This window comes from Apodemus sylvaticus, chromosome 6 (genome assembly GCF_947179515.1).
Source record: "Apodemus sylvaticus chromosome 6, mApoSyl1.1, whole genome shotgun sequence".
NCBI lineage: Eukaryota > Metazoa > Chordata > Mammalia > Rodentia > Muridae > Apodemus > Apodemus sylvaticus.
The window spans coordinates 123,676,846-123,694,605 of NC_067477.1; positions in this window are offsets into that span (position 1 = coordinate 123,676,846).

Sequence of the window (17,760 nt, forward strand, 5' to 3'; positions counted from 1 at the left end):
TGAACACATCACCAATAGCATATGCTCTAAGATCAAGAATTGACAAATGGGACCTCATAAAATTACAAAGTTTATGTAAGGCAAAAGACACCAGCAAAAGAACAAATCGGCAACCAACAAATTGGGAAAAGATCTTCACCAACCCTACATCAGATTGAAGGCTAATATCCAATATATACAAAGAACTCAAGAAGTTAGACCCCAGAAAACCAAATAACCCTATTACAAATGGAGTACAGAGTTAAACAAAGAATTCTCACCTGAAGAACCTCGGATAGCTGAGAAGCATCTTAAAAAATGCTCAACTTCATTAGTCATCACGGAAATGCAAGTCAAAACAACCCTGAGATTTCACCTTACACCAATCAGAATGGCTAAGATTAAAAATTCAGGAGACAGCAGGTGTTGGCGAGGATGTGGAGAAAGAGGAACACTCCACCACTGCTGGTGGTGTTGCAAATGGTACAACCACTCTGGAAATCAGTCTGGCGGTTCCTCAGAAAATTGGGCACATCACTTCCAGAAGATCCTGCTATACCACTCCTCGGCATATACCCAGAGGATTCCCCAGCATGTAATAAGGATACATGTTCCACTATGTTCATAGCAGCCCTATTTATAATAGCCAGAAGCTGGAAAAAACCCAGGTATCCTTAACAGAAGAATGGATGCAAAAAATGTGGTATATATACACAATGGAGTACTATTCAGCCATTAGAAACAATGAATTCATGAAATTCTTAGGCAAATGGATGGAGCTGGAGAACATCATACTAAGTGAGGTAACCCACTCTCAAAAGATCAATCATGGTATGCACTCACTAATAAGTGGATATTAACCTAGAAAACTGGAATACCGAAAACATAATCCACTCATCAAATGAGGTACAAGAAGAAGGGAGGAGTGGCCCCTTGTTCTGGAAAGACTCAGTGTGGCAGTATAGGGCAAAACCAGAACAGGGAAGTGGGAAGGGGTGGGTAAGAGAACATGGGGAGGGAAGGGGGCTTATGTGACTTTCGGGGAGTGGGGGGCCAGAAAAGGGGAAATCACTTGAAATGTAAATAAAAAATATATCAAATAATAAAATTTATAAAAAAAGAAAAGAAATACAGGAGAACACAGGTAAACAGGTAGAAGTCCATAAAGAGGAAACACAAAAATCCCTTTTAAAATTACAGGAAAATACAACCAAACAGGTGAAGGAATTGAATGAGACCATTCAGGATCTAAACAGGTAAGTAGAAGCAATAAAGAAATCACAAAGAAAGACAACCCTGGAGATAGAAAACTTAGGAAAAAGATCAAGAGTCATAGACGCAAGCATCACCAACAGAATACAAGAGATAAAAGAGAGACTCTCAGGTGCAGAAGATACCATAGAAAACGTTGACAAGACAGTCAAAGAAAATGCAAAATGCAAAAAGGTCCTAACCCAAAACATCCAGGAAATTCAGGGCACAAATAAGAAGACCAAACCTAAGAAAAGTAGGTACAGAAAAGAGTGAAGAGTACCAACTTAAAGAGCCAGTAAATATCTTCAACAAAATTATAGAAGAAATCTTTTGTAACCTAAGGAAAGAGATACCCATAAACATAAAAGAAGTCTACAGAACACCAAATAGACTGGAGCAGAAAAAAAAAAAAAAAAAAAAAAAAACTCCTTCCACCACATTATAATCAAAACACAAAATGCACAAAACAAAAAATATTAAAAGCAGTAAGGGAAAATGATCAAATAACATATAAAAACAGACCTATCAGAATTATACCAGACTTCTCACTAGAGACTCTAAAGGCCAGAGGATCCTGGAAAGATATCATACAGGCACTAAGAGAATACAAATGCCAGCCCAGAAAAGCTCTCAATCAACATAGATGGAGAAAACAAGATATTCCATGACAAAAACAAATTTACACAATATCTTCCCACGGATCCAGTCCTAGAAAGGATAACAGATGGAAAACATCAACACAAGGAAGGAAGCTACATCCTAGAAAAAGCAAGAAAGCAATCTTTCAACAAACCCAAAAGAAGATAGCCACACAAGCATAATTCCACTTCTAACAACAAAAATAATGGGAAGCAACACTCACTTTTCCTTAATATCTCTCAATATCAAAGGACTCAATTCCCCAATAAGAAGACATAGACTAATGGACTGGATATGTAAACAGACCCAGTATTTTGCTTCATACAGAAAATGCACCTTAGTGACAAAGATAGACACTACCTCAGAGTAAAAGCTTGGAAAATTATTTTCTAAGCAAATGATCCCAAGAAATAATCTGGCGTAGCCATTCTAATATTGAATAAAATCAACTTTCAACAAAAAGTCACCAAAAAAAAAATATAAGGAAGGACATGTCATACTCATCAAAGGAAAAGCCTGCTGAGATGAACTCAATTCTAAACATCTATGCTCCAAATGCAAGAGTACCTACATTCATAAAGAAACTTTACAAAAGTTCAAAGCACACATTTCACCTTACACAATAATAGTGGGAAACTTTAAGATCCCCTCTCAGCAATGGACAGATCATAGAAACAGAAACAAAACAGGGATGCAGTGAAACTATCAGAAGTTATGAATCAAAAGGATTTAACAGATATCTGTAGAGCATTGCATTCTAAAACAAAAGAATATACCTTCTTCTCAGCACCTCATGGACACAGGTGAAAATTTCCTTAAGAAACCACCAATGGCTGATGCTCTAAGATCAACAATAGACAAATGGGACCTCATAAAATTGCAAAGCTTCTGTAAGGCAAAGGACACTTGTCAATAGGATGAAATGGCAACCAACAGATTGGGAAAAGATCTTTACCAATCCTACATTCGATAGGGGTCTAATATCCAATATATACAAAAAACTCAAGAAGTTAGACTGCAGAGAAACAAACAACCCTATTAGAAACTGAGGAACAGAGCTAAACAGAATTCTCAACTGAGGACACTCGAAGGGCTGAGAAGCACTTAAAGAAATGTTCAACATCCTTAGTCACGGGGAAATGAAAATCAAAGTGACCCTGAGATTCCACCTCACACCATCAGAATGGCTAAGATCAAAAACTTAGGAGACAGCAGATGCTGGAAAGGATGTGGAGAAAGAGGAACACTCCTCCATTGCTGGTGGGATTGCAAGCTGGTACAACCACTCTGGAAATCACTCTGGAGTTTCCTCAATGACTTTATGAAATTATTAGGCAAATGGATGGAACTACAAAATATCATCCAGAGTGATGTAACTCAGTCACAAAAGAACACATATGATGTGCACTCATAAGTTGATATTAGCCCAAGAGCTTGGAATATCCATGATATAATTCACAAACCAAACAAATCCTTCTTAGAAGGGGGAACAAAATATATTAGAGGAAATAGGGAGACAAAGAGTGGAGTAGAGACTGAAGGAAAGGTCATCCAGAGACTACCCCAACTGGGGATCCATCCCATATATAGTCACCAAACCCAGACATTATTGCAGATGCCAAGAATGCTTTCTGATAGGAGGCTGATATAGTTGTCTCCTGCGAGCCTCTGCCAGAGCCTGTATAATATAGGATACTCGCAACCAACTATTGGACTGAGCACAGGGTCCCCAAATGGAGGCGTTAGAGAAAGGACCATAGGAAGAACAATAATAACACTGGAGCTCCCCTCCCACTGGAACTCTCAGAGTTCACTCAGAGTTCACCAAGGAGTATGCTGGAGACACCCATGGCTCCATTTGCATATATAGCAGAGGATGGCCTTGTTGGGTATGATTGGGAGAAAAAGCCCTTGGTCCTGTGAAGGCTTGATGCCCCAGTGTAGGGGAGGGCAAGTTGCAGAAGTGGGAGTGGGTGGGTGAGTGGGGGAGCACCCTCATTGACACAGGAGGAGGGAAGATAGGATAGGGAGTTTCTAGAGGGGAAGGAAACCAGGAAAGGTGATAACATTTGAAATGTAAATAAAGAAGATATCCAATAAAGGAAAAAACATCTGTTTTATTCCTATATAGTCAGTAGAATGAGAAAGAACAAAATTTAGAATTCTATATTCTTCTCTATATAATAATTATTATACTTGATGCAATGTATCATGTGAAATGTATATGCATTGACTAGTAGATTGGAATATCTTCCTCACTACCATTATACATGTGAATTTTCTCAATTCAGTATGCAGGAAATCTAAAAACATTATGTCTACACACAATATAGCATTTGAGTATGTAAAAGATTAGATGCTATTTCACAAGCAGGACACTTGTGTATATGAATCACATTTTATAATAATAAAATAATAAGAAAACCACATTAGTCTTAACTGTCAGAACAATGTGGATGATATACAAATCGCCTACTCACTAAGGGTATTTTCAAGCAACACTGAGCAACCATCCCCTGAGAAAAGACATGTCTCTGCAGTAGAACACCTAAGTATGAGGAAAACATGGTCCTGGTGAGTGAACCTACTGCAGTGTTCATAAAGATAAAAATCAATGGATGTTTTGTTAGCTGGTTCTAAGCACGATATGTGGCCAAGCTCAAAAGTTATCAAGAATAACTTATTTTGTTTTTATTCAGTAAGTATTTATTTCTGGCCTAGTAAGAAAAACAAGCAAGAAAGTGAACAGTTACGTTGTAGTCATTATTGCTAATTGAGATTTTTTTTTTTGTGGGAAACAATGTGTTTTATCGTGTTACTTCAGGAAGAATGGCCATTCATATTTCCATATTCATAAAAGCATGCAAACCTGAATCTCAAGTGGAAGTTTTCTGATGGATATGAGTCATGTTCATATTGCTATTAGTTATATAACTGAAATGGTAGAAGTAGGTTGACTCACTATCCAAAAGGAGGACATGACGAAATTAACTAGAACTCCAAGGAGAACCAGAACTATGAACTTGAGCAAAATGGTTCTCTAAGTAAATTGAAATTCAGAAAGAAAAACAGAAGGAAAATCGCACACTCTGAAAGCTTCGGTAGCTTCCGCAGATCACTGCCCCCTCTGATCATACTTCATACCATTTTGGATCCTTTTACTCCAATGTATCAGAGATGCCTCTAGCATTCGCACAAAGCTTTAGAGCCATCTCTTTTATGGCCAGTATGCCAGTATTTCCTTAAGTGACTTCACTGCACTATCTTTCACTGGCCAGGAACCTCTCTGAAGAACATGGTCAGCAAAGATTTATTTTATTACCATTCCTATAGTCTCTATATGAAATAAACCCCAACATATCTATTTCCACAGCAAGGAGAGTGCTCCAAAAGTCAGATTTTGTTGTATCATCTCATAACATGTAAGTTATTCCTGATATTAAACAGACAATATTCCTAATGGTTTTTGGTTCTTGAAGGGAATTGTGAAGAAGTGCTATTAACCTATAAGCTATTTCTTTGGCCCCAGAAATGAAGATTTTAAGAGTGAATAATGACTTTTATGTCTTCTTAAAAATAATAATTCAGATGCCTAAAGTGATAGCTCAGTGGGTTGGATACTTACAGTGAATATACTTGGACCTGAGTTCAGAACCCAGGTCCAAGAAAAAAGCCAGGTATGTTAGCATGTGCCTTTAAACCCAAATTGCCAAGAAGGGCATAGTCAGACAAATCCTAAGAGGCCCTACCAAGGTTTTCCAGTTCAAATGGTTAGTCTCAGGTTCATTGAGAAAGCCTGTCTCAAAAAATAAGGGAGATTGTAATCAAGGAAGACACCTGAACTCAACATCTGGTCTTCACATGTCCCTTACAGACAAAGCTTTATATAAACATGTATGCATACACATATAACCACAATTTAATTTTTAATCATTACATAAAACATAAAGTATCTGTTTCTACATACTATTTGTGTGTATATATAGTGATTGTGTAGTGTGAAATACTGTAAACATGTATTTACATATATGCATGTATATATATATATATATATATATATATATATATATATATATATATATATATATATGTGTGTGTGTGTGTGTGTGTGTCCCTAAATATTTATCATTTTCTTTGTAGTAATGATCTTCAGTACTTATCCTTTAGGCTTTCTTTAATGTACAGTAGATTACTGTCATCTCTGGCCAATCTATTTGCAGTAGCAGACCATAAATTCTTCCAGCAGCCTATAATGTACACCACACTGATCATCTTTTCCCATTCTAGTCTGCACTCCTACTTACATCACCTGAAACTATCACCATTTTGCCAACTTCTATGAGATCGGCTTTTAGATTCCACATATGTGGTAGATCGTGTAGCATTTCTCTTTCTGAATGGGATTTATTTCACTCTGTGTAATGATGTCTAGTTTCATTCATGTTGCCACAAAAAACCTTGCTGTTCTGTCTGACTAGTATCTCACCATGTGTATGTGCAACATTTTCATGTATTGATTAGTAAACTCCATAACCTAGCTATTATAAGTGGTGCTACAGTAAACATGGAAGCAAAGATGCCTTTCATATACCCCTTTAGTTCTCTTTAAATTATTTAAATGAATACTTTCAGTGAGATTGCTGGCTGGCATAGTTTTGTTCAGGTGTATATATATATATATATATATATATATATATATATATATATATATATATATATATATGTGTGTGTGTGTGTGTGTGTATATATATATATATATATATTGATTTAAATTGAAAGCCTCATGAGTGTTAAGTACGTGTTTCAACACAGAACTATACATTAAACACTACTACTTGAAAAAAATCACTATTGTTTTACATCCTAGTCATGACCATTTACAGTTCTACCAACAGAGTACAAGTGCTCTATTTTCTCCATACTTTTCCTAGCTCTTGTCTCCTTTTGGCATTTTAAAAGTAGACATCTAACAGAAGTGAAATGGATTTGATTTGCATTTCTCTTAAGAGCAGTGACATTAGATACCACTTTTGTGCTATCCATGTTTTCTGTGTGTAAGTCTTTTGAAAAATCTCTAAGTCTAGTGCCCATTTTAATGCTGGAATTTACTTTTTTGTTATTGGGATTCCTGGGGTTCTTAATATGTTCTGCACCTTAACTACTTCCTTGTCATCAAACCTCTTGCAGCAGTCTAGAGGCAGACTTCTTATTCTGGTGACAGTTTTCTTCAATGAGCAGAAACTGTTTAGTAAGATATAATTTTGATGATATGGTTTGTTTTCCTTTCTTATGCTTTTGTGATCTTGTGCAAAAACTTTTTTTTTTCTGTCCCGTAGCCTTTTTGTCCCCTTGGGAATAAAACAGCTCCCACAGCAACAGCCTACTCTTCAAGATCTTCAAAATGCAAAGTAATAATTTCTCAAACTTACAACTCTCAGTAAATGGAAAGCCAAAGTAAAAATAAAACATTAGGTTTTGTGTAATTTCCAAGTTTAACTAAGCAAAATATTCACAGACTAAAATGAAAGATTATTGGGTAATTTAACAGAAAATTCAAGAAAGAAGAATCATCCTGAATAAATTTCATATCCTATTCAGATGTCAGAACTGGGGAGAATTATGCAAAGTACAATCACTCTAGGGAACAATATGATCAAATTTGTTAAAACTCATTCAAAACTATTTTGCTGCTTGTTATGAAATAGAAAGACAATTGTGAAACTGTAGAAAAACCCAGTTTCAAAATATTAAACTTAGAGATATTTATGTCATTATTTTTTAAAAATAAACTGAACAAAGAAGTATGGTATCAGAAAGTCACAAGCAGATCAGGATAAATTAATGCATCAGATTTAGTTAGCATTTTTTCTTTTTTATCTCTGGACTGACACTCTGCACAGGCACAGAAGCAAATTGCTCCAGAGACTATGAGAAAGCAAATCAAGCTAGCAATGGAGAATTGGTCAAAACATAGACTATGATGTCAAAATGATTATATTTTACAGAATCAGTAGGTGTTGAAAGACATAAGAAAATCAGTCAGCAATTTCTTCAACCAGATTCATCTGGCTTCACAAAGAAAGCATACTTTATAGGTCACCAGTCAAATTTTGTATGGCTGACACTCAAAGCAGGCTCTAAAACAACCCAGTAATTGCCCTCCTTTTCCTAAATACAGAGTGTTCATATTGCTTCCCAAATTGTGAACTGGTGTGATTTTCATTATGGCGTTCTTGCCCCTTGGTGAGAAATATTTGGTGACTTTCTTGTTGTATATTTATGGTTTTTGTGTAAAAATTAAAATGGATGTGAATGCATAGCTGTGTGGCATTGATTGTTCTGGACTTTATTCTTAGCAGCAAAAGTGTACACTAGAACTACATCTCAATAAACAGTATTATCAAAAGTCTTGGAATAGATTCAGCATAAAAGAAAACATAATGCCATCTTCTAACAGTCAGTGTTTCTCCCCCTGCTTTCACTGCTTCCTGTTTGCGGTTCCCTGTTTCTTGTTTGAGGTTGTGTTTTCTATCTTTCTTTTTAAGTTCAGCTGCTGATTATTAAGTTTACAGTGTGTTGAAACACAAATAAGTACATTTACAAGCAATGCACATTGATTATGATTAAAATTATACAGCTAATTAATTGGAAAACTGATTATGTTGTGTACTTGTTCTTTACAAACAAGAGCAAAATACTAACAATATAAACTTATGCAATTTTTGTCAAATAAACATTTTATAATTTTGCATGTATCCCTATCCTCTCTTGTTAAAATATTGATTTTTTTCCTGACTCTTGAGTAGGAATCTGAGTTGAATGAATACTATATTTAATACCTAAAATTATTTGAGTCACTATTAGTATTTATCTGTTTTTCTAAAACAAAGTATCTCTGATTCATTTTTCTTATAAAAGTCTCTGGTGACGCCTGTGCTTCTTCCTTTAAAGTATGACCATTAGTTCTTTTTCTAGGCTTGGGGACCCATGTTCCTTGTTAGAGTATTTATTTGTCTAGCTTTTCATCAAGTTTTAACTAGGCAGCCAGGTTGATAAGACTTAATGGATGTAGCTTCTCTGAAATTTCTAAGAGACATAGTCTCATAGCAAACTTCCTGTTCCTCTGACTCTTAGAGTCTTTCTGTCATTACTCCACAATTATCTCGGAGCTTTGAGTGCAGTTTCTTATTGTAGATCTATTGAGTGCAATATATATGTAATTTAACATGTGATATGTTAGATATAGTATGCATATAAGACACACACACACATATATATATAATTTTTAAATAATACATACACACACACACACACACACACACACACACACACCAACTTTCTTATCTGATAGCATCTATCCTGTAGGCTAGCTTCCAAAGTTCAAGAAAATACTATGCGAACTGTGAGGTACAGTGCTTTGTTTTCTCATGCTAATGTGTTACCACAAAAACTTGTTTGTAGTGTTTCCCCAGGTAAGCTAAAGGAAGACTGGCCACAGATGACTGATTGGAAGACAGAGGCAGAACTTTTAGGATTCCTAGGCAAGAAACACAGGGAGAAGAAGAGGGGAGTCCGCTATGAGAGGTACATAGAATGGACCATGCCATGTAGGAGCAGGAGGGTGGGATATTCCAAATGTAGGCACAAAGGGAAAGCAACTCTATGGAAGGGCTGCCAGAAAGAAATAGGGCAACAAGGAAAAAATATAGATTTGAAGAGTGTTAACTCAGGAATATGGAAGGGGAGTATGTACTAGCTGCCTGGAGGTTTGGAAGTGTCCAGCCATTGAGCTAGTAAGGCATATTAAATACAAAGGTTTTCTATTTGTGTGTGTGTGTGTGTGTGTCTTTCATTCATGAATCCAGAGCTCTTCGGCAGGTGTAGAGCCTCACATGTACCTGGCCAGGAGCATAGAGCAGACTTAAATATTTACCACAACAGTGAGGAACAGAAGCAATTAAACAGCCCTACCTATTTTTTTTCAAGGCAGTACTTTAACACAGTCAAATGTGTCAAGTATTTATTCCTTAGATTCTTTTTTTGTCACAGTGTGATTGAATATCATTGTATGCAGTTTGACATTTACAACATAAACAATTACCAATCCCCCAAACTTAACACCCCCAATGTTCTTATGAGGATCTGCTGATAAAATTGTAAGACTCTGACAAGCCTTAATTACTGGGGACCCTCTGAGTGAGCCATGCGAATGATGTAAAAGCAAGGGAAATTTATTGTTCCAGCACACTGGGGTCATCCCAGACCTGAAGGAGAGGTGGCAACCCTGGGCAGCTCATTCAGCAAGTTTTTATACAGTTTTCAGAGGTAGAATAGAGCAACAGCCGCTAGGCACAATGTGATTGGCAGAACCGTGTAACTGTTAAACTGATTGGTTTTTAATGAATGAAGTAGCAAGGGGCTACAGGTGGTTAATGCAGGTGACTAATGGTCTGTCCCCCTGAGGAATGTATCTACGTGCTCTGGGCTTCTCTCATCTGCAGAAAAAAAAAAGCAATAAATAGATTTGTACCTGTGGCATATCCCACAGGGGAAAACACTTCATTACAGGAATGAGGCTGGTTCCAGTGCTTGAGTGGATTTCCACTGCATATATAATTCTAAGCTGACCGATACTCATTCCACTGCATATATAATTCTAAGCTGACCGATACTCACATCAACACATACAAGAGTCCTGGCTTGGCTTAGTACATGGGCTCCCACACCAGCTGCTCAGAAGTTAGCCATCAGACATTCCTTTTGCAAAGGTAAGCCTTTCGCCTCTTGTATATGAACCAACATGGCAAGTTAGGTGGCATTCACATATCAGTGGTAGCCAGGGTATATATACTTGGACTTAAGGCCTACTGAACAGGAGAGAAAATATGTTTGTTTACAGGAAATCAACCCAGCTTCCAAGGTCTACTAAGGTCCCATGGACCTTAGAAACGAATCTATTATATGCTCTCTGCTAGACCAAAAAAATTCCTTTCTACATTCTAAATCTTATCTTAATACTACAGATGAGTATAACTACTACTCCTCATCAAGGAAGTGTCTCTGCTGCAAATGGAGATCATAAGCCTCAAATGGGCACAATGCTGATGGCAACAGACCATGGGAATATCAGCTCCAAGCATCTATACCACATCTCCTGCATCTATGACTCAACAAACATCACAGAAGATGGGGCAAAAAGTTTCTAAGAACCAGAATGTAGGAAACTCTGCTGTGACAGACTCAATTCTAGAAATTGATGCATTAACAAGACTGGTATGACAGCAATAGCTGGAAGCTTATCTTTTTCAAAACCTACTTTAACATATATGTACTTAAATGTTTTAACCTCCCTTCTAGACAACCACACAGCAGAAGTATTCAAAATGAAAAGTTAATAAAGCAAAGGAGGTTATGAACCTGTTTAGAAATAGTTCTTTGGGATGAATCCAATCTATGTTGGCATGATATCCAGCTCACCTGGATCAGTAGCAGCAGAAGCAGCTTGATCCGCTCACAAACAGCATTCATGAATCAGCAAGGACGGTTCGATCCAGAAGAAACTGCAAGGCTCTGCCAATTGTCCTAAGTCCACAAAAGAGGCAAAAAGCTGCCTAAACACCACAAGAAGTTCTTTGATGCCTTATTCTTTATGAACCCATGACAAATGATGATCAGCAGAGAGTTGCAAGGCGAACCAATACCATGCATAGTTGTCTATTGTCTGTTGGGTTATGTGTACACCCTTTCCAAACATTATGTGTTCTCTCAAGTATCTTCTCTAGCAAAACATCACATACCCTTTGTTCAGACAGTTTCAAGAAAAATACCATATGTCTGTTGTCAGCAATACTTCTCCCATGTGTCTGCTTTAGTAAAAACATGCTCTCATAAGACAGTTTCAATACAACTGAGTCTCCAAATAAAATAGAAATTTCCATTTTAAATATCAATAGACATGCTAATGTGGAAGGGAGAAAATTCAGAGTCCCTCCCTTAGACAAAGAACTAAAGAGGTAGCTAATGACAACTGGAAAGGGGAGTATTAATCTCTCTCAGGGATGAGCACCTTCATTGCCATCTCAGACACCAGATTTCAGTCTCCACTGATTATACTGTTTTCCAAAACTTTGTTCTGGAAATATCTGTTGCTTTAGCTTCTAAACCAGTGTTTCTCAAACTTCCTAATGCTGCAATTCTTTAATACATTTCCTCATGTTGTTTCACCAACCATGAAACTATTTTTGCTGCTATTCCATAACTGTAATTTTTCTGCTTTATGAACCAAAATATAAATATCTTTGTTTTCTGATGATCATAGGTGACCCTCCCAACCTGTGCAGTCACTGCACAGGTTGAAAACCACTGTTCTAAATATTTTCTATTTCTTCATATCTTGCATTATCAGGTTAATCCATATAGCAGCCAGGATAAACTTTGTCAATTTTCAAGTAAATGAGATTTCATTACTCTGTATCAACTGGCTTTCTTACAAATTACATCCATTTTGATGAGATGATAGAGCTGTTCTTGTATCTCCAACACACAGATTTACCCCTTTATTAACCAAATATAATTCCATTCCCACCCAAGGCTTTGTATTTGTTCTTTCTCTCCAATTCTATCTCTCTGTCTCTGATATATAAGGCACAGCCTCCCTTTTGTCACAACTTGGTTTCAATGTCATTTAGCAAATTAGAATTTAAAAACCCAAATAACCCAGTGACATTGAATTTCTAATAAACAATGAATATTGTCACGGTCTGTTTCTCAAAAGTGCATGGGACACATTTACACTTAAAATTGGTTCTTCTGTTAACTGAAATTCAAATACTATTGCTCAACATTTATTTTATCAGATAACCTTACAATGAGTTCCTACCTTAAGGTACTTCTCTGGGTACCCCAGACAAAGTAGATGCTTTCCATCCTATGTAACTGTAATTCATGTCTTACTTCTTTTTTAAAAAACCCACTTTTTCATAGTATTCACCACTATTTGAAATATAGTTAACTTTTATCCTTATTGAAATAGTATTTATGTCTCAAAATGTAGGTTTTATGAAGAAAATCTCTCTCTCTCTCTCTCTCTCTCTCTCTCTCTCTCTCTCTCTCTCTCTCTCTCTCTCTCTCTGTTTTCGAGACAGGGTTTCTCTGTGTAGCCCTGGCTATCCTGGAACTCACTCTGTAGACCAGGCTGGCCTCGAACTCAGAAATCTGTCTCTGCCTCCCAGAGTGCTGGGATTACAGGCGTGCGCCACCACCACCCAGCTGAAAATATGTCTCTTAGAAAATTAGTCTCAATGATCAGTACATCAAAATTCACATATAGGATGCTTGAATGGGTAGCACATGATTATGTAAAATTAACTGTGTGGTCCATTCCTCAACTTTTATCTTAGAATATTTCTAGATATATACAAATATATTTACATCATATATTCCCAAATAATTTAAAATATGATAGGTCGTGTTTGCACATTCATATTTCATCTATGCAGTAACAAACTGCATCTTTACTGGATAGTTAAAAACAAAAAATCTAGCTAAAACATAATGAAAATGTGTTAATGTGGAAGAATGTCAGAGTTCAAATTCATTTCACAACATAAAAATATTAAAGTCTCGAAACACAAACCTATGTTTCTAAAAGCTTGAACTTAATGTAAGTTAACATTTAAAACATATTTCACCATATATTTTTCTCCCTCCTAAAAATGAAAGCTTTGCTCATGTGATTGACTAATTGCTATTGTACCCTGAAGAATTTTGTCCCATTGTAGATGATCAATAAATATATCTAGATAAATGAAAAATGAGAGAAATAAAATGCAGCTCCTGTGACATTCAGTATCTGATAGCATGCGACATACGGTTTCATTTAATCATAATAGACAATATCAGATACATCAACAATTTGTTTTACAAAATTGCCGTATAAATATCAACTGACAAAATATAATAAGGTAACAATATTCGTATCTGAAAGAAAAAGCCTATATTTAGTAATTAATTAACTCAACCCTTACAAAACAACATATAAGAAATAATAAGAGTTTGACATTATTTTTCATTTGGCGTTATACTATATTTATTTGACAGAACTTTCAAAATTGCTCCTTCTGCTGAGTGCTGTTGGAGCTCATCAAACAATAATCTGTCATGAGTAGCTTTCTCTGGTCATAAACCTTGTTCTCACTGCATTGTCAAAAGGATGCCTACTGCTAAGTGTTTTGACAACAAAAGAGAATCTTATAAAACCAAAACAGAAAAAAAATGTGTATCTTCAAAGACAGGATACATTTTCAAATGCATAGATCTCAGGATTTTTATTTGAATAAAAATAAAAATGGCTGAGCATGAAATGGCTAGTTTTCCTAATTATCTGTAAGGCCTGAAATATAAGTGAATTAAACAAGATGTAAGTTAAATAAATGCTTTGTCAAAAATTATAGTATTTTTTCAGCATGAATACCATGGCCCTGTATTCTAATTTTAAAACAAATCAAAATTATTTGTTTGGTAAAGGTGTGAGATCTATTATTTTATATAAGAGAAACCATGCAAAACTGATAGTAGGTCTAGCATTAATGCCCAATGCATTAATTAACAGAAAGAAATGGAAACATATAGAATAGGAACAAAAAAAATCTCCATTTAAAGGATCTATTTGAATTAGTTGAAAGGTTTTTTTTTTTTAATAAATACAATGAAAAGGAAAGGAAGACAGACAGACAGACAGATAGACAGAGAAAAGTAAAATTCCTCTTCCCTCTTGTCCTGCAGCCAAGTTGCAGGATTTCCAGAGAGAATCCCAAGGGCTAAAAAAAGAGGGAGGGGAGGAAAGATAATGAAATCATCAAGCCTAGAAGTAGAAAAGGATGCTCAGAGAGAGGCTAAGATACCTGGACCATGGCCCAAGAGGGGCAGGCAGGAAAGGCCTGAGGTATGAACACCCCATCTATCCTTCCATCTCCCGTCAGTGCCACTGATTGGAAAAACTTAAGTGAAGAAGGAGACAAGAGATTCATGGTAAAGCAGTGTAACGGGTGAAGGAGAAGAGGAAAGGCAAGTGGAGCTGAAGAGACAAACATCTACTATTCCACTTTAATCATGTGTAAAGTTGCTAAGGATACTAACAATTCATACAGTGGATAGGGTTGGTCTTGCATTAACTTTTAAAACCAGCAGTGAGCATACTGTTTAAAAAGAGAGAGAAGCTAGAAGAGTTAACAGAGACTCCAAATGAAGTATTTATGTCTATTCTGTTATGTGGAGAAAAGAATGCTTCATTTGATAAACATTTTTATGACTTAACCACAAATCTTTAGTTTTGTAGTAAATGTATACAAAATGGTAATAAATTATGGAGTAACAAAAACCCAGTGAGAAAAATGGGATATAATGTACCAGAAGACATTGCAGATAAATACTTCATATAACTTTGGTATGTAATGAGGAATAGTCAGAAGTTGGAGCAGGAGGGGGATAAAGATTGGACCATACCCTAAATAGATAGTACATACCATAGACTCTAAGGTATACTTTCTATATGCTACAGAGGAAGAACATTATGAATTTGAGCACATAAAATTACAAGAGATGGCACTGATAAAGAAGAATATCTGCTGGTCTGGCTTCAGTAAGAGAAGATGCACCTCACACTCAAGGGACTTAAGTTCCCAGGGAGTGGGAAGATCTGGAGGGGTGGAGGTGGGGTGACCACTTGGAGATGGGGACGCAGGTATGAGATGAGGAACAGTCAGAGGGTAGACCAGGAGGGAAATAAAGATCAGACTGTATAAAAATATTGATAATAATAATAATGAAGAAGCAGTAGGCAGAGGTAATCACCAACTAGTTGACCTGGTAAGTTGATTTCTTGGGATATTCACCAGTTTATCTAGCATACTGTTAGCTTGTGTCAGCATGCTTCTGAGACTGGAAGGTAGACATTTTCAGTCCAGATTCTCCTGAATCTTAAAGTCTGATAAGATTCAAGGTGACATAATGATGTGGATAATCAAGGAGCAAGATGAGTAACTGTTATTCAAAATAGGTCACTCATGACTTCTCGGCAGTTCACTGGAGAAGGATGCATCTGGGATAGCCACATAGGCAGTGTCAACTCTGTGTTGCATTAGCATACATTATTTGCATATGTTAATGGATTTGTGATATTTCCTACATACATATAATATACTTTGATCATATTCATTTCTGACTGTTTCTAATTTATTTCTACACCTGCTGATTTCCCCTTTACTTCCTTTCCCTTCCAAACCACTTCCTTTTCTATTTTCATGGTTTTTTTTTCAGTTTGCTCATGTGTTTGTACATGCATGCATGCATGCATGTGTGCCAAGTGGGGCAAGGGATGAGTTTGGTTAGGGTTGCTTTTAGAAACAAGGTTAGGGGTTATGGATAGTTGCATGGGCAATTTATTAGTGCTAAGCCACTGATGAAACCCTCTCTCCCAGAAGCCATAGCCAAGGTCAGGAATTGTTCTTCTAGAATAAGCTCTTCCTCTGACTGTGCTTTATTTTGAACTCCATCCAATATAAATCCATCTCTGGGGACTCCAAGAATCCTGTACACTATTTAATACCTCATAACAAATCCCATAGCTTTTTCTGCTTAAACCAGCTATATTTAACACTGGTTTATGGGACATGATTTTACTCAGTCAGGTGTGATCTATGACCATAAATTAGCTCATTCTCTTTCATTTCCAATATGACAATATATAAAATTTTAGATGTTTAAAGTTATTAAGCAAGTGACAAAGAAAACTGGTTAAGCAGCTGTGCAGGAAGAGTGGCAGTGCCGGGAAAGGAGGACTTTGTCTCCATACAAACCAGAGTCTAAGCCAGTTGGGAAAAACTCAAATCACTCAAAGCTGCAGTTATATCTGTTATTCCTCCAGGATACACTGCTTTCCACCAATTCAAAAAGTTAATTCCTTTAAAGTGACTTTGAGTTAAATTTTCTAATCCTCTCAGGACTAAAATTTAAATTTTACAATTTTAAATTCCGAGGCACTATCCATGTTTGAACCCTTAGAAAATTAGGACTAATATCTAAATTATATAGAGAACAGAAAAAACTGGACATCAATAAAACAAGCAACCCAATTAAGACATGGGGTAAAAATATAAACAGAACTCTTAAAAGAGGAAACACAAATTGCTGAGAAACACATAAAGAAATACTCAACATCCATAGCCACCAGGAAAGTGCAAATCAAAACCAGTTTGAGATTCTACATGAAACCTGCTACAATGGTTAAGACCAGGAAAAGACATGACAGGTCATGCTGTAGAAAATGCAGAGTAAGGATATTTGACCATTGCTAGGGGGAAATGCACACTTGCACAACCACAATGGAAATTGGTGTTGCAGTTCCTCGGGAATATAAGAATTAATCTTCCTTAGGATCCAGTTATATAACTCTTAGATATATACCTAAAATACATTTCATCCAACCACAGAGACACTTGCTCAACCACAGCCACTGCTATTCCATTTATAAGTAGCTAAAGCTGAGAAACAACCTATGCATTCCTCAACAAATAAAGAAAGAAAACATGATACATTTACACAATGGAATATTACTCAGCCATTAAGAAAATGAAAGCATTAAATTCACAAGTAAGTGGATGCAGCTAGAAAACAATCACTCAGAGTGAGGTAACCGAAACCAAGAAAGACAAATATGAAATGTATTCACCTATGTGTACTTGTTAGCTGGTAAGTCTTCTGTAAGCAAGCTGTAATACATATAACAACAGATGCTATATATAAAGTAAGGGATTAGGGGAGATGGATAGATTTACCTAGGAAAAGAAAATAGAATTGATAATTGAAGATGGAAGAGAGAAAAGAATTAGA